Source organism: Antechinus flavipes, chromosome 2 (assembly GCF_016432865.1).
Source record: "Antechinus flavipes isolate AdamAnt ecotype Samford, QLD, Australia chromosome 2, AdamAnt_v2, whole genome shotgun sequence".
In the NCBI taxonomy this organism is placed as follows: Eukaryota; Metazoa; Chordata; class Mammalia; order Dasyuromorphia; family Dasyuridae; genus Antechinus; species Antechinus flavipes.
Window position 1 is genome coordinate 343,502,990 of NC_067399.1, and position 21,167 is coordinate 343,524,156.

General features: G+C 33.0%; 1 protein-coding gene across 1 annotated transcript in view; it reads left to right on the plus strand.

Moving 5' to 3' along the window:
* The first annotated feature begins 11,848 nt into the window (after window positions 1–11,848).
* FRMD6 (FERM domain containing 6) overlaps window positions 11,849–21,167 on the plus strand; it is a 100,829-nt gene continuing 91,510 nt past the window's right edge. The window contains exon 1 of the mRNA XM_051977940.1: window positions 11,849–11,972. The gene's annotated coding sequence lies outside the window, so the exon portion shown is untranslated. The remainder of the gene's footprint in view (window positions 11,973–21,167) is intronic.

The following is a 21,167-nucleotide window of genomic DNA, read 5'->3' on the forward strand; positions in this document are numbered from 1 at the left end:
ATTAGAGTCAAATTATACAACTATGGCTGATCAGATCAATAAGAGTTTGGAATACTCTACCACAAGTTGGGTATTGTAAAGGGCAGGAACTCTGGAAAAATATACTTAAGGCTCAGTATGACTGATTTAATCCTACAACAAGGCGATTAACTCAATGGAATTGATAAGACAATGGATATCTAGTTTAGCATGGTGATTAATAGATCTCTAGTTCAGTATGATTGATTTAATCCTAAAACAAGATGTTAACTCAGTAGAATTAAGATAACGATTCTGTAGTTTACATGTGCTTAGTACTTAGTACAGTTCTACAAGTTAACACTTATGATGATGTACTTGTAATAGAGTATTTATACTGAGCACAAAGTCAGCCACAGAAATTTCATCTTTGATCAGCCTCATGGTGGCTCTCCTGCCTCCTGCACTGAAACCAAGACCCATTCTGGAGGACCTCCAGAAAGCTAGCAGGCCCCAAACGAAGGAGACAATAAAGACTTTGGACTTTATTCCTGACTATTCTCATGGTGATTATTCTGCTGAAACCAAGGCTGGTCTTGAGACCTCCAGAAAGCTAGCCAGAACATTACAGGGCACAAAGAGTCCAAATTAACATTTGGGGTGAATTCTCTAATTTTGTACATATTTCATTTCTTTTGAACTACTTCAATTCTGCTTTGCTTATAGAATATAGAGTCTTCTCTGATGAAGGCACTTCATGATGGGCACAAATATATATATAATGCCATCAGTTCTAAAGTTCTTAAGATAAACTTTGAGAGTGTCCTTATATCACTTTTTCTGACTACCATATGAGTACTTACTTTGTGTGTATTCTTCATAAAATAACTTCTTTGGCAAGCATAAATCTGGAATTCAAACAATGTGGCCAGCTCAATGGAGATGTGTTCTCTGTGGGAGAGTTTGAATGCTTGGTAGTTTAATTCAAAAAAGGAACTCAGTGTCTGGCATCTTCTTCTGGTGATCTTCAGAATCTTCCAAAGACAATTCAAATGGAAGCAATTCAGTTTCCTGACATGGCATTGATGTCCTGTCTAGGTATACTGTTCAGGTTTGATAGGTATACAATAATGAGATCAGCACAACAGCAATGTAGACCTTTAGTTTGGTCTTTCCTACTCTTTCCCATACTTTCCTTCAAAGCCTCTCAAACACTGAGTTAATTCTGGCAATGCATACATCAACCTCATTATCACTGTATACATTCTGGGAAAGAGATGCAGTTAATTAAGCAACAGATTATAATTTTGGTAGTTAAATTAATGAAGAGACGTACCTGAGTTGAAATTAACTATAGCCTGGAAAGGTTTAACAACAGTAATGTGCAGTCAGATATGGTTGAAATGTAAAGGAAACTAAGATAGCTTGAAAGATTTGGAAAAAGAAATAAAGGCTGGAGGAAAAATATGGAAAGCAGATAAGCCTTGGGAGCAAGTGGAGGACATAAGCAGTAGCAAGGCCATATGCTCCAATCCCGTCTTGATCTTGAATAGGTGTTCTAGGCAACCATGTGTCCCTTTGATTGAAAAATGGAATTTTTTGTAATGGGTAAAAATCAATACAGACCTCTATCAATATAGAGGTTTAGGAGAAAAATTTGATATGTAAAGTTCCTTAAATGTGATAATTAAAGTCTCATATACTGTCACATTTAAAATCTTTAGCAGTGAATTAGTTGAAAATAGCGAATTTCATAATATGAAATGCTTGAAATAAATAACTCATGCATAAAATATACTAAATAATTTATCAAGTGAGGTTTTATATGATATTTGGTTGTAATTGAACTTATTCTAGTCTATAAATTAAATGAAATTCATCATTATCATTATTATTATTCTATATGGATCAGAAAACTTTTAACTGTGTAATTTTTAAGTCGTTACCTCACTTATATAATATGTAATGATGGTTCATTGTATTAGAAACAATTGTTAGAAAAGTCTACTCTTTCATTCTTTTGGATTATAGATTTAATTGTAATATTATAGAAATTTACTAAAAAAGGTAAAGAGACCTGCATGTGCTAAAATGTTTGTGGCAGCCTTGTTTGGAGTGGCTAGAAACTGGAAAATGAATGGATGCCCATTGGTTGGGTAAACTGTGGTACATGAATGTTATGGAATATTATCGTTCTGTAAGACATGACCAGCAGGATGAATACAGAGAGGCTTAGAGAGACTTACACGAACTGATGATAAGTGAAATGAGCAGAACCAGGAGATCATTATATACTTCAACAACAATACTGTATGAGGATGTATTCTGATGGAAGTGGATTTCTTTGACAAAGAGAAGATCTAACTCAGTTCCAGTTGATCAATAATGGACAGAAGCAGCTACACCCAAAGAAAAAACACTGGGAAATGAGTGTAAATTGTTTGTATTTTTGTTTTTCTTCCCAGATTATTTTTACCTTCTGAATCCAATTCTTCCCATGCAACAAGAGAACTGTTCGGTTCTGCACACATATATTGTATCTAGGACATACCATAACATATTTAATGTGTATAAGACTGCTTGCCATCTAGGAGAGGGGGTGGTGGGAGGGAAGGGAAAAGTCGGAACAGAAGTGAGTGCAAGGGATAATGTAAAAAAAATTACCCAGGCATATGTTCTGTCAATAAAAAGTTACAATTCAAAAAAAGAGAGAGAGAGAGAGAGAGAGAAATAGTGGAGAGTCAGAGATATCCATTTTCTTGTTATAGTCACAAACCCAGTGAGTATCAGAGCCAGGATCCAAAGCTAGGGCCCTTGATTTTAGGATGTGCATTCCCAACCCCAACTCTAACCCCTACTGTCTTTGTTATGAGGCAGTGTTAGTAGAAGGAAAAGAGCACTAGGTATTCAATCAGAGAACTCTGTTTCAAATCCTGATTTGGATATTACCTATGTGACCTTGTTCAAAACTATTTTTTTTTAAATCTCTGTGCCTCAGTTTCTTTATTTGTAAAATAAAAATGGTGATCTCTAAGGTCCCTTTCAGATCCAGAACTGTGATCCTCCTATGAAGTAAGATGGTTAGATTGGATCAAAGCTTAAACTTCGGGTTGTGTAACTAACTGACATGGTGGGGTCACAAAAAATTGGCAACGGTAAAAGATATCAAATATTCCACCAAGATTCTTTATGTAAAAATAAACAAGCAATCCATCTCATTAGTATGAAATTTTGCTTTCATCTTTAATAAATAGTAAAATTATATACCAAAGACTGTTTTAAAATAAATTTCTTTATAATTAAAAAAAAAGAAAAATATTTCTTAGAAATATAGATGATGGTCATCATGGTTTTCTATGAAGTTGGCTTGACAAGTAACCACTTGAAGTGGCATAATCTCTAAAAGGAAGAGTCCTAAAATCTTACACAGCTTAAAGTAACATTAAGTGCTTCCTTTTGTGGCAGATTGATTACTGATTTACCATGTCAAAATTTTCTAATTTCAGGATCAAGTCCCATGCTTAGAATAAAATATAGTGATTTGATTTTAGTTAAGAACTAGAAATTGCAAAAGAAAAGGTTCTTATTCTTATTAAAAAAGAATTCCAACAGCATTGGTCAAATCTGATTAATTATGCCCATGCACGGATAATCTGGAGAAAGCCTACATTATAAAATGATATATAAATATTGGATATGATAAACATATTGGTAATCTTGATCTATGACTTATAAAGAATCTTAAATGTTTCCTTGTATTCAAATTGAGAATTATTAAATAAACTTTTTCTGTGAAAAGTGGAAAGTTTCTGCTGGGGGAAATTGGACCATATCCTGCCAGGATTAGATCAAATTAAGCCTCCTTTTTTCGTTTGGGACAAAATAAGCTATTCAAGTGGAATTTTATAATATTTGAGCACAGGATACTTTAACCTAACCTGAAGATTAGGAGTAAATTCAAATTCAATCTTGTAATATTTGAGCCCAACACATTTTAAGCTAACCTGATGATCAGAGATAAATTCAAACTGGCAAAACTTCATACCTATTTCCTAATATTATTACTGTAAAAATAAATACATAACTATAATAAGAAACTTTATGCCCAGGACAGAGGAATTGAAAGCTGATAAATATTTTTTATTAAGTGATACAGATATTGATATCATGTTTAAGTAAAAATCTTTTTGTGATTCTTAGAAGTCTTGCTATCTTTTATTTGTTAGCTAATTTATTGCAATAACTTGATATTGGTAACAATGATGTCTAGTTCTAAGTGAGACTTAACTGTGTGGTGAAATCTTTTTGAGGCTCTTTTTTTGAGTTTCATTCTTAGGTCTGTTGTGTCATTGGGCCAATATTAAATGAGAGCTTCAAGAAAAAACATCAGCAGGCAGCAGCATGATGGGAGTTATATTTGAAACCTAAGACTAGTGGGTATCTGACCTTGGGAATAAGATTGGAAGGTGACCTTGGGAAGGCTAAGGTTGGATTCTTTTAATTCTTTTCCCATTCAAAGCATCTGTCCATCTGGTTCCATATATTTGGCTACTCACTTATTGAGTCTTGAACTTTGCTTCTAAAAGCAAAGTATTATAAATGATAATATTATTATATTAGTGTAGGATATTTACATTGCTGTTCCCTATTCTAATAGCAATATTTCTAACTAAGACCAAACAAGTTGTGATTTTCATGATGAATCTCTATTACCAAAGTAAGATTATAGTCAATACTTGTTATCAAGGATATATATGATTCTTAATAACTGAATCTACCCAAAGGTATGATTGAAACTTGATGTTTTAAACCTTCTGGGACTATAACTATTATTCTTCTGAATATGACTCTAGGTCTGATCATCAAAGACTATTAAGTCAATGATCCATAATGCCAGCAATCCCATGAAGTTGACTTCCATGAACCACCAGTAGGGTTCTCATGGGAAACACTGGGAGAATGATTCTTGGCATGGGCTTACACAGGATTGCCTGATTCAATTTCCCCACGATAGCATTTCCTTTTAAATAGAAAATATCTTATCACTTGGGTCTGGCTAATGCAATTGCTTATCTGTATTACTCTTTCCTAGGACTGACATGAAGTTAGGGAAACATTATTCCCTTTCTATAGTTATATCCCTGATTCTCCAATATTAGATCTTTATTTTTTAGACTAATACTGCATCACATGTGATGTACTTTATTATAATATTATAAGAGACAAGGATAAGATTTGAGGTATTTAGTTTAGAATTTCAGTTCTTTCTATATTCTGGACAGCTAAGTAAATGTGTACTGAGCCTTATCATCTATTACTAGTTATATATACACAATGAAAATGTCAATTCTTTCTGTTTTGGCCAGAAACCCTGAGAATTTTCCTCTCCCAGATTGATTTTTTTTTTTGACTAGGTAAAAGAGACCACTTTTTTTGCCTTATGTCTTATCCACCCTTGATCACTGAATGGGTGCCATCTCAGAAAAACTGAGACCTGAGAAAAATTTTAGCTTTAAAAGGCCAAGGTCTCTCAGTGTATTTGGGGATCATCTCTAGTTGTCCCAATCCATATTTTGTCACTAAATCTAGATGAATCTGGAAGAGAGAGTGAGATTGGTGACTTTGTACAGCCCTCCCTCACTTAAATTGAATTCACTTGCAAGTCAAAATATTAGCTTCCTGGAGTCATTGTTCCTTTTTGAGAAAAAAGCAAGCAAAAACAATTAACATTTATACATTGCTGTGTAAGATAAGATTTTTTAATATCTCACAATTTGTGTTTATCCACCTCAAAACATTAATAGTTAACAAGGCAACTTTCAAGACAATTTATTAGCATTCATCTTCTTATAAAGAGCTGTTATTAGTTATTTATCAGAATTTCATCTTTCTAATGGGAATTGCACAATGAGAAGTATTAAAATTAGGTTCAGAGATTTCTAATTTTTTGTTGTATTTAATAGTTTCTTGGATGTATCAACTTAAAAATGTAAAATCACTGGTCTAAAAGTTTCTCAATTTGATTTTCTAATAAGAGAAATGTAAGGTATAAGATAACTTTCACTATTTGATTTGGTTCTTGGCATTTAGCCTTAAAAAATTAAAAATTTAGCCTTTGTCATTTGTTACTAGTTATATACACACAGAATAAATGTCAATTCTTTCTGTTTTGACCAGAAACCCTAAGGGTTTTCCCTAATTTTGTTAAAAGATTTTTAGCAGGAAGAGAATTTCTACAACAGATTTGAACCAGAGATGCCACTCAGTTGGAAATTACTCTGAGATCACACCTAGACCACAAGGCTGCATCAGGAGATGTGTCAATAGAACCAGACAGCTACATGAGATTAGACATCTTTTGAGCCTTATTATGATGTGATAGACCTATTAAATGGACAACTTTATTTCTTTATTTTGACTATTTGCTTTTTTTTTTATATGTACCTTTTATCTATAAGGTTTGTTTCCCAAAGGAAACTGCCACCAATGGATCATGTCAACACATCAACCAATTTCTTTTCTTTTCCCCCCTCACATTATTTCCCATCATAAGTACCATTGTTAAAACAAATAAACCAACCAACCAACTCTTGATGAAGATATTGTCTATCAGATAGTGATTCATTGAAGATATTGTGTCTCCCAGTAGAATCAAATAGGGGGCCAAGATGGCAGAGAGGATCCAAGAAGTTGCCTAACCTCTCCCCAGTTTCCCTCAGAAACAATGCTAAATAAAGTCTCTAAACAGATTCTGGGGCAAGAGAACCTACAAAAAGATGGAGTGAAACAACTCTCCAGCTTACAATAACTTAGAAGGACTTCAGGAAAAGTCTGTTCACTTGAGTAAAAGGAGAGCCCATCCCAGTACTGATGGTATCTGGGTAAACCAGCAGGAGTTCTTAGCCACAGCACAGATCAACAACCAAGGCCCATATGATCTGGCTTAATAGGTCAGTGGCAAAGCACTGTGGGTCCTTGCACATGTGGATCCTTTTCCTTGTTTTCTGTATCTTTAGAATACAGACCCAAAAGTGGCATGGCTATATCAAAGCATATGCACAGTTTGATAGCCTTTTGTTCCAAATTGCTCTCCAGAATGGTTACATCAGTTCACAACCTCATGAATTGGTGTCCCAGTTTTTTCACATCCCCTCCAACATTTATTATTGTCTTTTCCTCTCAACAGCCAATTTTATAGGTATGAGATGGTTCTTCAGTTATTTTTATTTACATTTCTTTAATCAATGGTGATTTAGAACATTTTTTCATATGAATATAAATGGCTTTAATTTCTTTATCTGAAAATTGTTTATTCATATCTTTGGACCATTTATCAATTGGGGAATGATTTATATTGCTACAAATTTAACTCAGTTCTCTATATATTTTAGAAATGAGGGCTTTATCAGAAACACTGGCTGCAAAAGTTATATCTCAAATTTCTACTTCTTTTCTAATTTTGACTGTACTAGTTTTGTTTGTGCAAAAACTTTTAAATTTAGTGTAATTAAAATGTCCATTTTGCATTTCATAATGTTCTCTATTTCCTCTTTAGCCATAAATTCCTCCCTTTTCCAAAGATCCAACAGGAAGACTATCCTTATGCTCTCCTAATTTGCTTATAGTATTACCTTTTATACCTAAATCTTATGTTGGTATAGAGTGTGAAATATTGGCCTATGTCTAGTTTCTGACATTTTTTCCAGTGTTCTTAGCAATTTTTGTTAATTAATGAATTCTGATTTCAGAAGCTGGAGTCTTTGGGTTTATCCAACAGTAGATTTCTCTAGTCATTGATTATTGTGTCTTGTGTACTTAACCTATTCCACTGATCCATCATTCTATTTCTTAGTCAGAACCCAATAGTTTTGATGACTGATGCTTTATCATAGTTTTATGTTTGGTACTGATAGGCCAACTTCTTTTGTTGTTTACCTCTAATGCCAATTAATTCCCTTGATAAGAATATCCTTTTTTTTTCTTTTTCTAGATGAATTTTGTAATTAAAAAAAATATATATATATATATATTATATATATATATATATTTAGTAAGTATGGCAATGAACAAGTAAACTAATTTAGGTAGAATTGTCATTTTTATTATATTACCATGAGCAATTTATACTTTTTCAACTGTTTAGCTTTGACTTTCTTTGTGTGAAAAGTGCTTTGTAATTGTGTTAATTTAGTTCTTAGGGTTTTTCTTGGCAGACAGATTCCCAAATATTTTATATTAGTTACAGGTATTTTAAGTGGAATTTCTCTTTCTATCTCTTGCTGCTGTGTTTTGTTGATAACATAAGGATGCTGATTTATGTGAGCTTATTTTATAGCCTTCAGCTTTGCTAACGTTGTTAATCCAGAAGAGATAATTTAATAATTATTGGAGTACCTGAAAGCCATGATCAGAATAAGAACCTGGATATTATCTTTCAAAAAATTATCAAAGAAAACTACCTCTGATATCCTAGAACCAGAAGGTAAAATAGTCATTGAAAAAATTCACCAATCACCTCCAGAAAGAGACCCCAAAATGAAAACTCCAAGGAATATTATAGTTAAATTCCAGAATGATCATGTCAAAGAGAAAATACTGCAAGTAGTCAGAAAGAAACAATTAAAAAATTGTGGAGCCATAGTCAGGATTATACAGGACTAAGAAGTTTTCACTTTAATAACTGGAGGGCTGGAATATATTACAAAAGGGAGAGGAACTTGAATTATAACCCAAAATCAACTACCAAGAAAAATTGAGCCTAATTTTTCAGGGGAAAAGATGGACATTTAATGACATAGGGGACTTTTAATCATTTTTGGTAAAAAGATCAGAAGTATTCACTTCTATTTTCTATTCAGAAAATTTGATCTTCAAATTCAAAACAAAAAAAATTAAAAAGGTAAACAGGAAAGAAAAAAAAAAAACTCATGTTATTGAAAGGTTAAAATATTTATAGCCCTACACAGAAGATGATACTTTTTACTCTTGAAAAATATGTCTTTATAAGGGATTTAGAAGGTATATATATATATAGAAAGTGTGGATATGAGTTGACTTTGATTTGATCTTATACAAAAAGAAATTAAGAGGTAGAAAAATAATTGTATTGGAGAAGATGAAAGTGGAGGTAAAATGGGATAAATTAGATCACAAAAGACCTATTACAGTAGAGGGAAAGAGGGTGGGGGAAGTTGTTTGACCCTTAATCTCATTTGATTTGGCTCAAAGAAGGAATTATACACATTCAATTGGGTATGAATAGAAGGGAGGGCAGATTGAGAGAGGTGGTGCTCAGAAGCAAAACACTAGTGGAAAAAGGACAGAGTGAAAAGAGAGGAAAACATACAAATGGAAGAGAAAATAAAGAAATACACACTTGATAATCAAAATTGTGAATATAGAAGGCTTGAACTCTCCCATAAAATGAAAGTGGATAGCCAAGTGAATTCAAAATCAGAATCCTATAATATTCTGTTTACAAGAAAAATATGTGAATTAGAGTGATAAAGAATAAAGATAAAAGACTGGAGCAGAATATATACTTTCACTGAAGTTTAAAAAAAAAAAAAAGAATAGCAATCCTGATTTCAGACCAGGCAAATGCAAAAAATAGATCTAATTAAGAGAGACAAAGAAGGAAACTACATTTTGCCAAAAAGTACCACTGATAATAAAGTAATATTAATACTAAACATTTATGCACCAAGTGGTATAGCATCCAAATTTTTAGAGAAGTTAAGTGAGTTACAAGAAGAAATAGACAACAAAACTATACTAGTGGGGGACCTCAACTTCTCTCCAAAACAGATAAATCCAACCATAAAATAAACAGGAAAGAAGTTAAGGAGTTGAATAGAATTTTAGAAAGGTTAGATATGGTGAACCTCTGGAGAAAACTGAATGGAATATCTTTTTCTCAACAGTATATAGCACCTACACAAAAATGACCATGTGTTAGAGCATAAATACTTTATAATTGGATGAAGAAAGACAAATATTAAATGCATCCTTTTCATATCATGATGGAATGAAAATTACATATAAGCAAGAGTCATGAAAAGATAGAGTAAAAATTAGTTGGAAATTTAATTCTAAAAAACGATTGGGCCAACAACAATTTATAGAAACAATTTCATCAAGGAGAATTACAATAATGAGACAACATACCCAAATTTTTGGGATGTAGTCCGAGTAATTCTGAAGGAAAATTTTATATCTCTAGATGCTTACGTGAATAAAAATAAAGAGATCAATGCAAATTTGCCATGCAAATAAAAAAAGCTAGGAAAAGAACAAGTTAAAAATTCCCAATTAAATACTAAATTAAAAATTCTGAATATTAAAGGAGAGATTTATTTTCCCCCTTCTTCCTTCTCCCCCCAAAAGATTACAAACTAAGCATGAAGATTTACACATACACACACAGATATTTATAATCATGCACATATATACTCATATATCTTCATACATATAAACATCATACTATGCTTAATTGTACTGTTTCTTTGAAGGAAGATGTCTAAGTCTTTCCATATTTTGCTAAATTTACTAGCTCATCATTTCCTATACCACAGCAATATTTCAATATTGTACTATTTAGTAATTTAAAAAACTCTTTAACAATATTACTCTAAATGGCTGACATATAGTATAGTTTTTCTATTTTTCCCTCCATTAAATCTATTTTAGATTTAATTTTGTCTGAGATAATGATTATTATCCTTGCTTTTTTTACATAATAAATTCTATTTCTCATCTTTATATTTAGTCTATGTATCTCTCAATCTTATAACATTTCCCAAGAGCAACATATTATTGAGTTTTTAATTTACTGTTTCCATTTTATGGGTGAATTTATCCAATTCACATTCTAAGATATAATTCCTTATTGTTTATTTTTCTCCTATTTTCCTCCCTGTTTTTCTGATCCTATTTCTATTTCACATTACTCCTCTGCTTTGTTTCTGTCTGCTACCTTGCCCTCCTATTATTTAACCTACCCCATCCAAGAATCCCTCCTATATACTTTCCCCACCTCATCCACTTGTCTTCTAAGTTTCAATTTTTTAAAAATTGGTTCCCATTTGACAGTATTTTTTAATCTTTGAATTCTTGTCTTGATTCTTATAATCACCGCCATTGACTCAATTTGAGTACTTTCGACTTCCATTGTGCACCGGTCCACTAGAGCAAGGACTTGAAGGTCAAATTCGGAATAAAAAGAAAGGAACAAGAGCTAGGAAGATATAACAATAAGTGGTTAGAGCCATGTTGAATGATCATATTCGAGGGGAAGAAATGGATGGAGTAATTCTAAATATCCATCCACCATCATCCTCATCCCAAGCCAAAATTGTCTACTTTGTGGAAAAAGGTTGTTGAGTTTTAATAGTGGACAAAGAATAACTGGTTGGGAAAAGAAAGCACAGAGTCCCCTTTTGCTGCTTCTTGAGTTTGTAGCCCTAATATCACCAAAAGGGAGAAACTGTTAAGTATTTAACAGACAAATAAACCTCCAAAGTCCAATTCATATTTAGAGTGCAGAGCCTGGGGAGGTTATATATCTAGTAGAAGAGGGGCGATACCAAGGATTTTTCTGTTAAAGGGAGAGATATTTGCAAATTTTGCATATTTATGAAAAGTCTAAAATTTAAGATTACATTTAAAATTGATCCTTCATCGTTTGCTAAAGCTTAGAGGCTTGTCTCATTCCTCCATTTTTCTGCATTTCAAGTTTTCCTCCTTAGGAGGAATTTGGAATCGTCCCTGGGGCGGGTCTGGCTGGAAGGTCTATGTTGCTCCCCGTAGGAGTTCAGATGTAGCTCGGCGGCCACCTAGTGACGGAATGAGGGAGGAGATGTGGAAGAGGAGGGACTAGGGGCGGGACGGAAGCGGGGCGATTGCAACTCAAGCTAAAGGGAGAGGAGGCTGAAACTGCAAGGAGGTAGAGAAAGCCCTAGGGAGAGAGAAGCGAAAGGAATTTCTGATGCCTCCTAACTTCAAATTTATTAAAGGTACGGGAGGTGGAAGGCTGTACCCCAAAAGAGGGGGTGGGGAAGAGTCCGATGGTGTTTCATTGCGAGCCTTTATGGGCCCCACACAGTTTCTGTTTTGGCTTCCCTGGCAGACGCGGTAGAGCAGGGCTTTGAGGGTTGGGAAAGGGGGGGATGGGGTGCTTCAAAGTGGAAAAAGCTGGCGGGCCTCAGGAAGAAATATCTTGTCTCTTTTTCTCCTGCATCTCGTTTTTCCTTCCTTAGTTTTTAGTGTCGTTTTATATGTTTACAAATTCACCCAGCAAATCCCTCGAACTGGAGGATGCAATAACCTTGTGGCTTGTGGAGTCCTAGGAGTGGGGTGAGATTGCTTGAGGCAGGCAGAGCTGGTGACTTGTTAACTACCTTAAAGAAATGAGGCTCTGTAGCTTGTTGCTGCTGCCTTTCAACTCTCCGTTTCTCCGTTCTCGCCCCCGCTTTTCCTTCCCTCCTCCTTGCCTTCTTCCAGCACTCCTCAGTTTCTCTAGGCTCACAAAACAATTGACCATGTATTGCTTGCTGCTCCGACAGCTTAGTTTATATCGATTACTATCCCAGAACTGGAAGAGGGTGGTGCGGGAGGAACCCAAAGCTGTCACCTGCCTTCGTATTCCCAGGGTGAGAGGCATGAGGGAATGGTCAATGGCCTGCTCTGGGATCACCTCTTTAATGGATCTGAACAACCAGCTTTTGCCCTTCCTGAAAGCTGTTCTGCCTATTTTGGGGACCTAGAAGTGGGTGCTGGGACTTCCTCAGAGTAGCTCGTACCCTAAGAAGCTGATGCTTGAGAGACCCAGGATCAGCCGAGTCAGCAGGACAGCACGTGTGGAGCTTGAGGACCCTGTAGTTCCTTATAGATGGATGCTCTTTGAAATCGAGATGTCAGGAATTAGAGCTCAGGAAGAAAACAGTTTTTTCCCTTGTGAATAATTGTATTGCAAGATAAAACAGTCCATTTAACATGTTTTTTCTTAGATGGTAAGAGTTTAATATCTGGAATGGAAAATGTTATTTATTTATTTTTTTGGAACTATGGATTCATTAAAAAAAAAAAAAAAACCAAAAAACCCTGCACCCCAAATCATATTTTGTTTCTGTAATGAAGAGCAACAATTTTTCCAAGTTACTCATTTGTGATATGGTCTCCATAGACTCTAGTCTCTGAACTTCTCTCTTTGTTTTTGTCCTCCTCCCCCCCAAGTGTTTGGATTAATAACATATGACAAAGTCCTTTTTCTTTTGGAGTCCAATAGAGTGTTAAAAGAAACCATAATAAACCATCGAAAACTTGTCATTTTATGTTCCTTCCTCTGATGGTTTTGAATCTGATTTTGGAATGTACAGTAAATGTCATGTCTTCTTGGGGTTTCCCCTGCATTACATATAATACTAAACCCTAAATATTTCATTTATTGGCTTTGAAAGGGTCTATCTAAATTTATTTATTTATGAACAGAATATTCTTTTGCCACAGGGTACAGTTTTAAAGATTATGTTGGAGAAAGCTGCCAGTGGCTTCATTTTCAAAGAATGTTAGTCATTTCCTTTCAGTGATTTCAGCGAGTTGATATTTTACTGCCTCAAAACTTCTAGGCGGAAACATTTCCCCTTCCAGAAAACATGGTTATTTTGAGATATATGTTTGTTACTTGTTTGTTTTAAAATAGGAGCATACATTTACCTTCAGTGGTCCACTGTGAGCAGTGTGGAGTTTTTCAAAATAGGACTTTTGAGAATTTTAAAGAAAATAATTTAAACAGCCGAGTCCTATAAACATCCTATTCTAAAGCCTCCATAAAAGAGGAGGCAGGGAAAAGAACAGAAAAAAAGAGCTGATGATTTGACTCTGGCCTGTTTCCATATGTAAAATTTGCTAGAACTTTAATCTTTTGTGGTTTGGAGAACAAAGTCCAGAGCAGAATATTATAAATATGTAATAAATGATATTTGGATGACTTTAGTATATTTACAGATGTTAAATTCATATTTCACATAAATACAAACCTTTAGAAAATTTATTAATTCATGTTATCTTATCCAAAGAGAGTAAGCTTTTATATAGCTCCCACTATGTGCTCTAACCCTGTGTGGTAGCAGTTCTATCCACTGGGAGGGGAAGTAGGGGGGGCAGCCCTCCACCCCTCAACTGCCTCTGGCAGAGCAGAATGCTTGTGATAGGAACTGGACTTTTTTTTGGTGGGATTGAGGGGGAGGGGATGATTAAGATCTTCAAATTATTGACCACTGGAATGTTAAAAAAAAGTTTCTGGGTGCAGGAAATATTTGTTTCTCCTCTTTCTTTTTTTGGATATACTGAATTTGCATGGCTGAGATACTGTTGGATTGCTCAGGACATAGGAGCTTTTGAGGAGAATGGAAAATGAATAAAATAATAGAAATGAAAACATGATTTTTTTCAAAGTTTAATGCTGGTATAATTTGGATTTTCTGCCTGTAGATTTGTCTTAGAATTCTTTAAAACTAAATTAAATTCTTTAATTGAATTCTTTAAAATTGAAAAAATTCTTTTAAAATGAAATAATGGATTTTCTTGTAAAATATTTTAAGTCAGTTATACTTTAGTTTTTTTAGTTTGTGGAACATGGTTTCTAGTTTTCCTTTACAGTGGTCCTAAAGTTTTTGGATTTGAGATATGAATGATGCTATAAATGAAAGATTTCAGATTAATCAGGTTTTTTTGTTTTGGGGGCAAAGTAATTTTGGACTTAGAAGGTGACATTTTTGTATCTAAAGGAATTTTTGTATAAAATCTGCAAGCAATTATTTTACTACATGAAATCTAATACCAACAGGAGATTAACTCATACCAGGTTGTAAAATGTATATGACCCTGAGATTTGAATGATCTCAACGATATTTCTCTTTGTAAATGATACTTGGTCCCCAGATGGGATATTTAGAGGGACATATAATTTCTCAAAAACCTCAAATTGGTAGCTAGGTTTCATGTTGTATTTCTGTAAAGAACATACATACATACATACATACATATATATGTATGTATATAATGATGCTGTTTAAGATCATTACATGTTCTTTTTTTCTGTTGAAATGGGTTGTGTTTTTTTTAGACAGTTACTTGGAATAAGTCCATTAAGTGCTAATATTATGTAGAATTATTTCTACTGAGACAGAAAAAGTAAACTAGTAGTGGTTAGAGGCAACACAACTTGACATTTATTTTTGTATCAATTTTTTGGTTTTACTTTTTAAAAGACAGATTTGAAAGTGAAGTTTGTAATTATAAAATTATAGTAGAGCTTTGGTATAACAAATGAATTAAATCTTTTATTCCTATTTTTAAAAAACTTTCAATTTAACATGAATTTTTGAACTGTTCCTCTCTCACCCCTAACATAAATGAGGTGCTGCTTATTGAAGACTATGGACAAAATTCAATTTTGTCCACATGTCTTTGAATTTAGCATATGAAAAAACGAGATGTTAAAGTATAGGAGCTTTTAAAGTTTTAACTTTTTTTTTTTTAATTTAAAATATATTTTGTTTAAAGCTCAAATGAGAAAAATAGTATTGGCTTCTGTGGTTAAACTATGTCCTTAAGAGAAATATAAAATACTTAAGCTGTCTTTTAAAGCCCTTCACAACCTGAATCCTGATGATCTTTCCAATTCATTCTATATTATTCTAGCAAAATTTGAATTTATTGTACCATCTTCTGAAAGTGCACAGATCTTGTTTCTGTCTCTTTAAATTCCTTTATTTCAGCATACAGGTACCACCTCCTCTATGAAATCTTTCCTGGTCTTCTTCCCTTTATTTTCCTAGATTATTTTGTTTATTTGTTCTTTTTTTTTTGTCCCTGTTACATTCTATCAAATGAGAATATAAATAAAATCCTTTGCAAGTCTTTTTAAAAAATTAAAATTTTTTAATACTTTTAAAATTTTAAACTTAAATATAAAATGAGAAAAAAAATTGACATATACATAGCAGACCATAGGAGAGAATTCAATATAAAACAATACATTTACATTTTAAGAAAACCTATATAATTAATATTACATATATTGTTTTAAAGCTGCCCAGCTTAAAAGTTCCTTGATTTTTTTTTTCTTTTTTTGGTTCTCTGCTAGCACTCTACTTTTCTTTCCTACTCCTCTCCTCCTTCCAGGAAGGCAACAGTTAAATACACACACATATACATACATATACTTATACTTAAATATCCATAATATACACACACACATACTTATGATATATATACTTCTATACTCATACATTCTATGCTTGTTTTTACCTATCATCTGTTTCTTTGAAGGTGGATAACATTGTCTTTTATAGGTCCAAGTCTTTCCATGTTTTTAAAAATTAATCATTTCCTCATCATTTCCTACGTACCAGAATATTTCAACCCAATCACATTCTGTCTGAGAGATTGTCTATGATCTTCTCTCTGTGTGTCTCCCCTCTCCCCCAATTTTTTGTATTTTTTTTTCTCTTCTTGGCTATATGGGTTTTATTTATACTAGATAAATTTATTTTAAAATAATCAAAATTATCTTTTCTATACTTCAACAATACTTTCTCCCTTATAATATAGTTTAAGGTCTGATACTGCTGAATTTCCTCACTTTATACCACTTATTCTTGTTTCTTTGAAGTTTCTGATCTTTTGCTTTTCCAAATGAACTTTATTATTTTTTATATCTCAGTAAAATAATTATTTAGAAATTTTTTTAGTTTATTTAAATCCCCTTCAGTTACATGTCAAAAAAATTTTCAGCATTTCATTTTTATAAGATTTTGAGTTCCCTGTTTTTCTCCCTTCTTCCCCTCCCCTCTTTCCAAGATGATAGGCAGTTTGATATAGTTTATACATGTGCTATCATGTAAAATATATTTCCATATTAGTCACAGTTATGAAAGAAGAAGGAGATCAAAAGGAAGAAAAAACACAAGAAAGAATAAAGTGAAAAAAATTATTCTTTGATCTGCATTTTGATCAGATTTTTATCTGGATTATAGATATCATTTTCTTTCCTGAGTCTTTTGTACTTGTCTTGGGTCATTGTATGGTGGAGAAGGGCCGAGCCACTCAGTCATAGTTGGTCTTCACATAATTATTGTTGATGTTTTATACAATGTTTTTGTGCTTTTATCATTTTAGTTTATATCAGTTCATACAATTCTTTACAGATTTTCTGAAATCTATTTATTCATCATTTCTTATTGCACAATAGTCTTCTATTACATAAAGCACAAGCTTGTTCAACCATTCTCTAGTTAATAGGCATTCCTTCAATTTCTGATTCTTTGCTACTACGAAAAGGGTTGCTATTGCTTTTGCACATGTAAATAAATACTTGTCCCTTTTTTATGATTTTTTTTGGGGGGGGATATAGACCTAATAGTGGTGTTGCTCAATAAAAGGATAAAAAGTTTTATAACCCTTTAGGCATAGTTCTAAATTGCTCTCCAGAATGGTTGGATTGTTTCACAACTCCACCAATAGTTCTAATTTTCTCAATCCTCTCCAACATTTATCAGTTTCCTTTTTTTTGTCATATTGGCCAATCTGATAGGTATGAGGTGGTATCTCACTTGTTTTTAATTTGTATTTCTCTAATCAAAAATGATGTAGAACATTTGTTCATATATCTATGATTTCTTCATTTGAAAGCTGTCTGGTCATATCCTCTATCATTTGGATAATGATTTATATTCTTATGAATTTGGCTCAGTTCTCTATGTATTTGAGAAATGAAGCATTTTTCAGAGACACAAGCTGTAAAACTTGTTTGTCAGATTTTTGCTTTCATTTTAATCTTGGTTGTATTGGTTTTATTTGTACAAAGTTTTTTAGTTTAACCTAATTAAAATGATCTATTTTGCATGTTGTAATGCTCTCTATCTCATTTGGTCATGAATTCTTTCCATTTCCACTAATATGACTTCTCCTTGCTCTTCTAGTTTGCTTCTGGTATCACCCCTTATATCTAAGTCATGCATCTGTTTTGACTTTATCTTGGTATGTGGTGTGAGGTGTTGGTGTATGACTAGTTGTTATCCAGTTTTCCCAGCAAAAACTGGGATCTAGGCATATATCAAATAATAGGTTACTATGGTCATTGATTACTGTGTCATTTGTACCAAGTCTATTCCACTGATCCACCATTCTTTTTTGACGATTACTGCTTTATACAGTATTTTGTAATTGTTTTCATATGATTCCTGGATTTTTCTTGACAGGTAGTCTCCCAGACATTTTCTATTGCCTACACTAATTTTGAATGGAATATTTATTTCTATCTCTTGCTGCTGGACTTTCATATAAAGACTTTTTTTAGGGGGGATATAGACCTAATAGTGGTGTTGCTCAATAAAAGGATAAAAAGTTTTATAACCCTTTAGGCATAGTTCTAAATTGCTCTCCAGAATGGTTGGATCGGTTCACAACTCCACCAATAGTTCTAATTTTCTCAATCCTCTCCAACATTGGAGATAACAGTGAATAAATAGATTAGCTAAAATTGTCATTTACAAATATTTGTTTTCCTTACCCATAAATAATATTGCTTCAGTTTGTATAAAAATAGTTTATGTTTTTATTCATAAAGTCTGTTTTAGCAGGTATATGCTTAGGTATTTCATACTGTCTAGTATTTCATTTTATTTTTTAAAATAATTTTTTATTTTTCCAAATACATGCAGATAGTTTTCAACATTCACTTTTATAAAAACTTGTGTTTCATATTTTTCTCCTTCCCTCTTTTCATCCTGCCTCTCCCAAATAGCAATCCAATTCCTTTAAATATTTCTGCATTCATCATGCTGCAACCAGAAAAATCAAATCAAAAGAGGAAAAAAAAAACATGAGAAAGAAAAGAAAGCAAACAATCAGCAACAAAATATGGTGAAAATACTATGCTTTGCTTTGATTCACATTCAGTCTTTATAGTTCTCTCTGAATGTCAGTGATTCTCTCCATCACAAGTCTATTAGAATTGCCTTAAATCACTTCATTGTTAAAAAGAGCCAAATCCATTACAATTGATAATCACATAATTTTGCTGTTGATGTATATAGTGTTCTGGTTCTGCTTGCTTCACTCAGCATGGGTTCATGTAAGTCTTTCCAGGCTTTTCTGGAATCATATATATATATATATTATATGACATATGTTATTTTCTTCCATCCTATTTTTCCTTACTATCCTCACCTTATTTACCTTATCTCACTTCACATTTCTTCTTTACTTCTCCCTACTACTTTATCCTCCTATTGCTTAATTTACCCATCCCATTAAAATTCCCTTCCTTTATCACCTCCCCTCATCCTGTCTTTGTCCTTGCCCTCTTATTTCTTTCTGAATTTACAAGATTTTTGTACAGATATGCAGATACATAGGTAATATATGTGTATATGTATATTATATGTGTATATGTATATTTGCCTCTCTATAACCTATTTCTTATGAGAATACCTGCCCTCCCCCATCTTCTTTTGTATCAGTTTTTCCTTTTATGCTTTTTTTGTACAAGTACTCCTTTTTATCTCTCCCTCTAGTTGATTTTTTTTAGAATCACCCTATACTTAGCTCAACCCAAGCCTTTCTTTCAAAGAAAAATAGCAATCATAAAAGTATTGCTAGTATTTTCACATATAAGAAGTAAACAATTTGATCTTATTGAATTGAGTCTCTTATAATTGATCTTTAATATTTACCTTATGTCTCTCCTGGATGTTTTATGTCTAATATGTCTAATAAACCAACCAAACAATATGAGGAAAGCCCCAGATCTCTTCTGGGGACAGTTCTAATTCTTTAACAAAGCAATAGACAAACATTTGTTCCAAAGCAATTTAATATCTAACATCAGTTTAATAATCTCTTAAGAATCTCATTCATTCTTTTTACTTTCCCTGATGAGGGCAAACGCACTCAATTTCTTATAAAACTTTAGAATTAAAGTATATGCCATTATCAGAATTCAATAGGCCTTAGCAATCACCTAGTTATAATTTGTTCCAATATTATTTTACTAACCCCTCTTGAAATAGCACAGCTCAGGAGAAAATGTCCACCCATCCTATCAAATCGTCCACTATAATCGATAAATACTTCAGTTTTCCTACTAGTGTCATTTTATAAAATCCAACTTATATATTTTGGAGCCAGGCTCCCTCCTTCTGTAGGGATACCTCCTTCAATACCTTCTTATTTTTCTTTAGACATTACATACATTTTAGATATTTGTTTTGCAATTGAACATATCCTTATATAGATAGCCAAATTTTCTTAAAAATACATCACACATTGCTTGAGCACAGCAATGGCTTCCTTAATACAATACAGTTAAAAGTTCCCTAATTATATGGCCTTATTTAACATTTTCCTCTCACCAGGTAATTGCCAATATTTTTCAGGAGATTTATATTGCTCCAGTATTTTCCAACCTTTCTCCTCCCCTTTAGAACATATTGTAGCTGCCTCTATTTTAGACAAAGTGGGGATAAGTACAAACATCTATTCCCCACTCCTCTCTCTAAAAAGTTGCTTCCTTTAAACATTTAAATATTCCAATTAAACAATTCTCTACTATCTCAAAGCTTCTCTTCTGATGATCTCTAACATGTCACTGAATTATTTACTGCCCCAAAGTTGTATTTCAATTCCTTAAGTCTCATCTGATTGCTTAAGGAGCAAAATTGGGGTATTGAAAGGGGACATACAAAGCCCCTTTGTTACTGATTGCAATCTTATTTTTCCTTTGAATGATATAGGGTATTGTTTGACACACACACTATATCCTCTGGATTTTTCAGATTGATTTTAAGTGGAGAATTTTTAAACCTCTCCTATTTCTGCCGTTTATATTCTACCATATGAAGGTGCATTTTAATTCCATTTGATGGTTCAACACCTTTAATTCCAAGGCGATTGATTAACCCAATTTCTACCTAACAAATTATTAACAAATAAATTCATATTTACATCTATCCTTTAATTTTTCCCATATACAAAAGTAACTTTTATAATGGGTACACAGAAATCTTTTCCTTTACTTTCATCTATTAACGATTTCTGAAGTTCCTGATTAATTTACAGTGAGGATCTCATCATTTCAGTAACCACTAAATCTTCTCCTTGTTCTACACACACAGTAATTAACAATTGTAGATTTTAACATAATG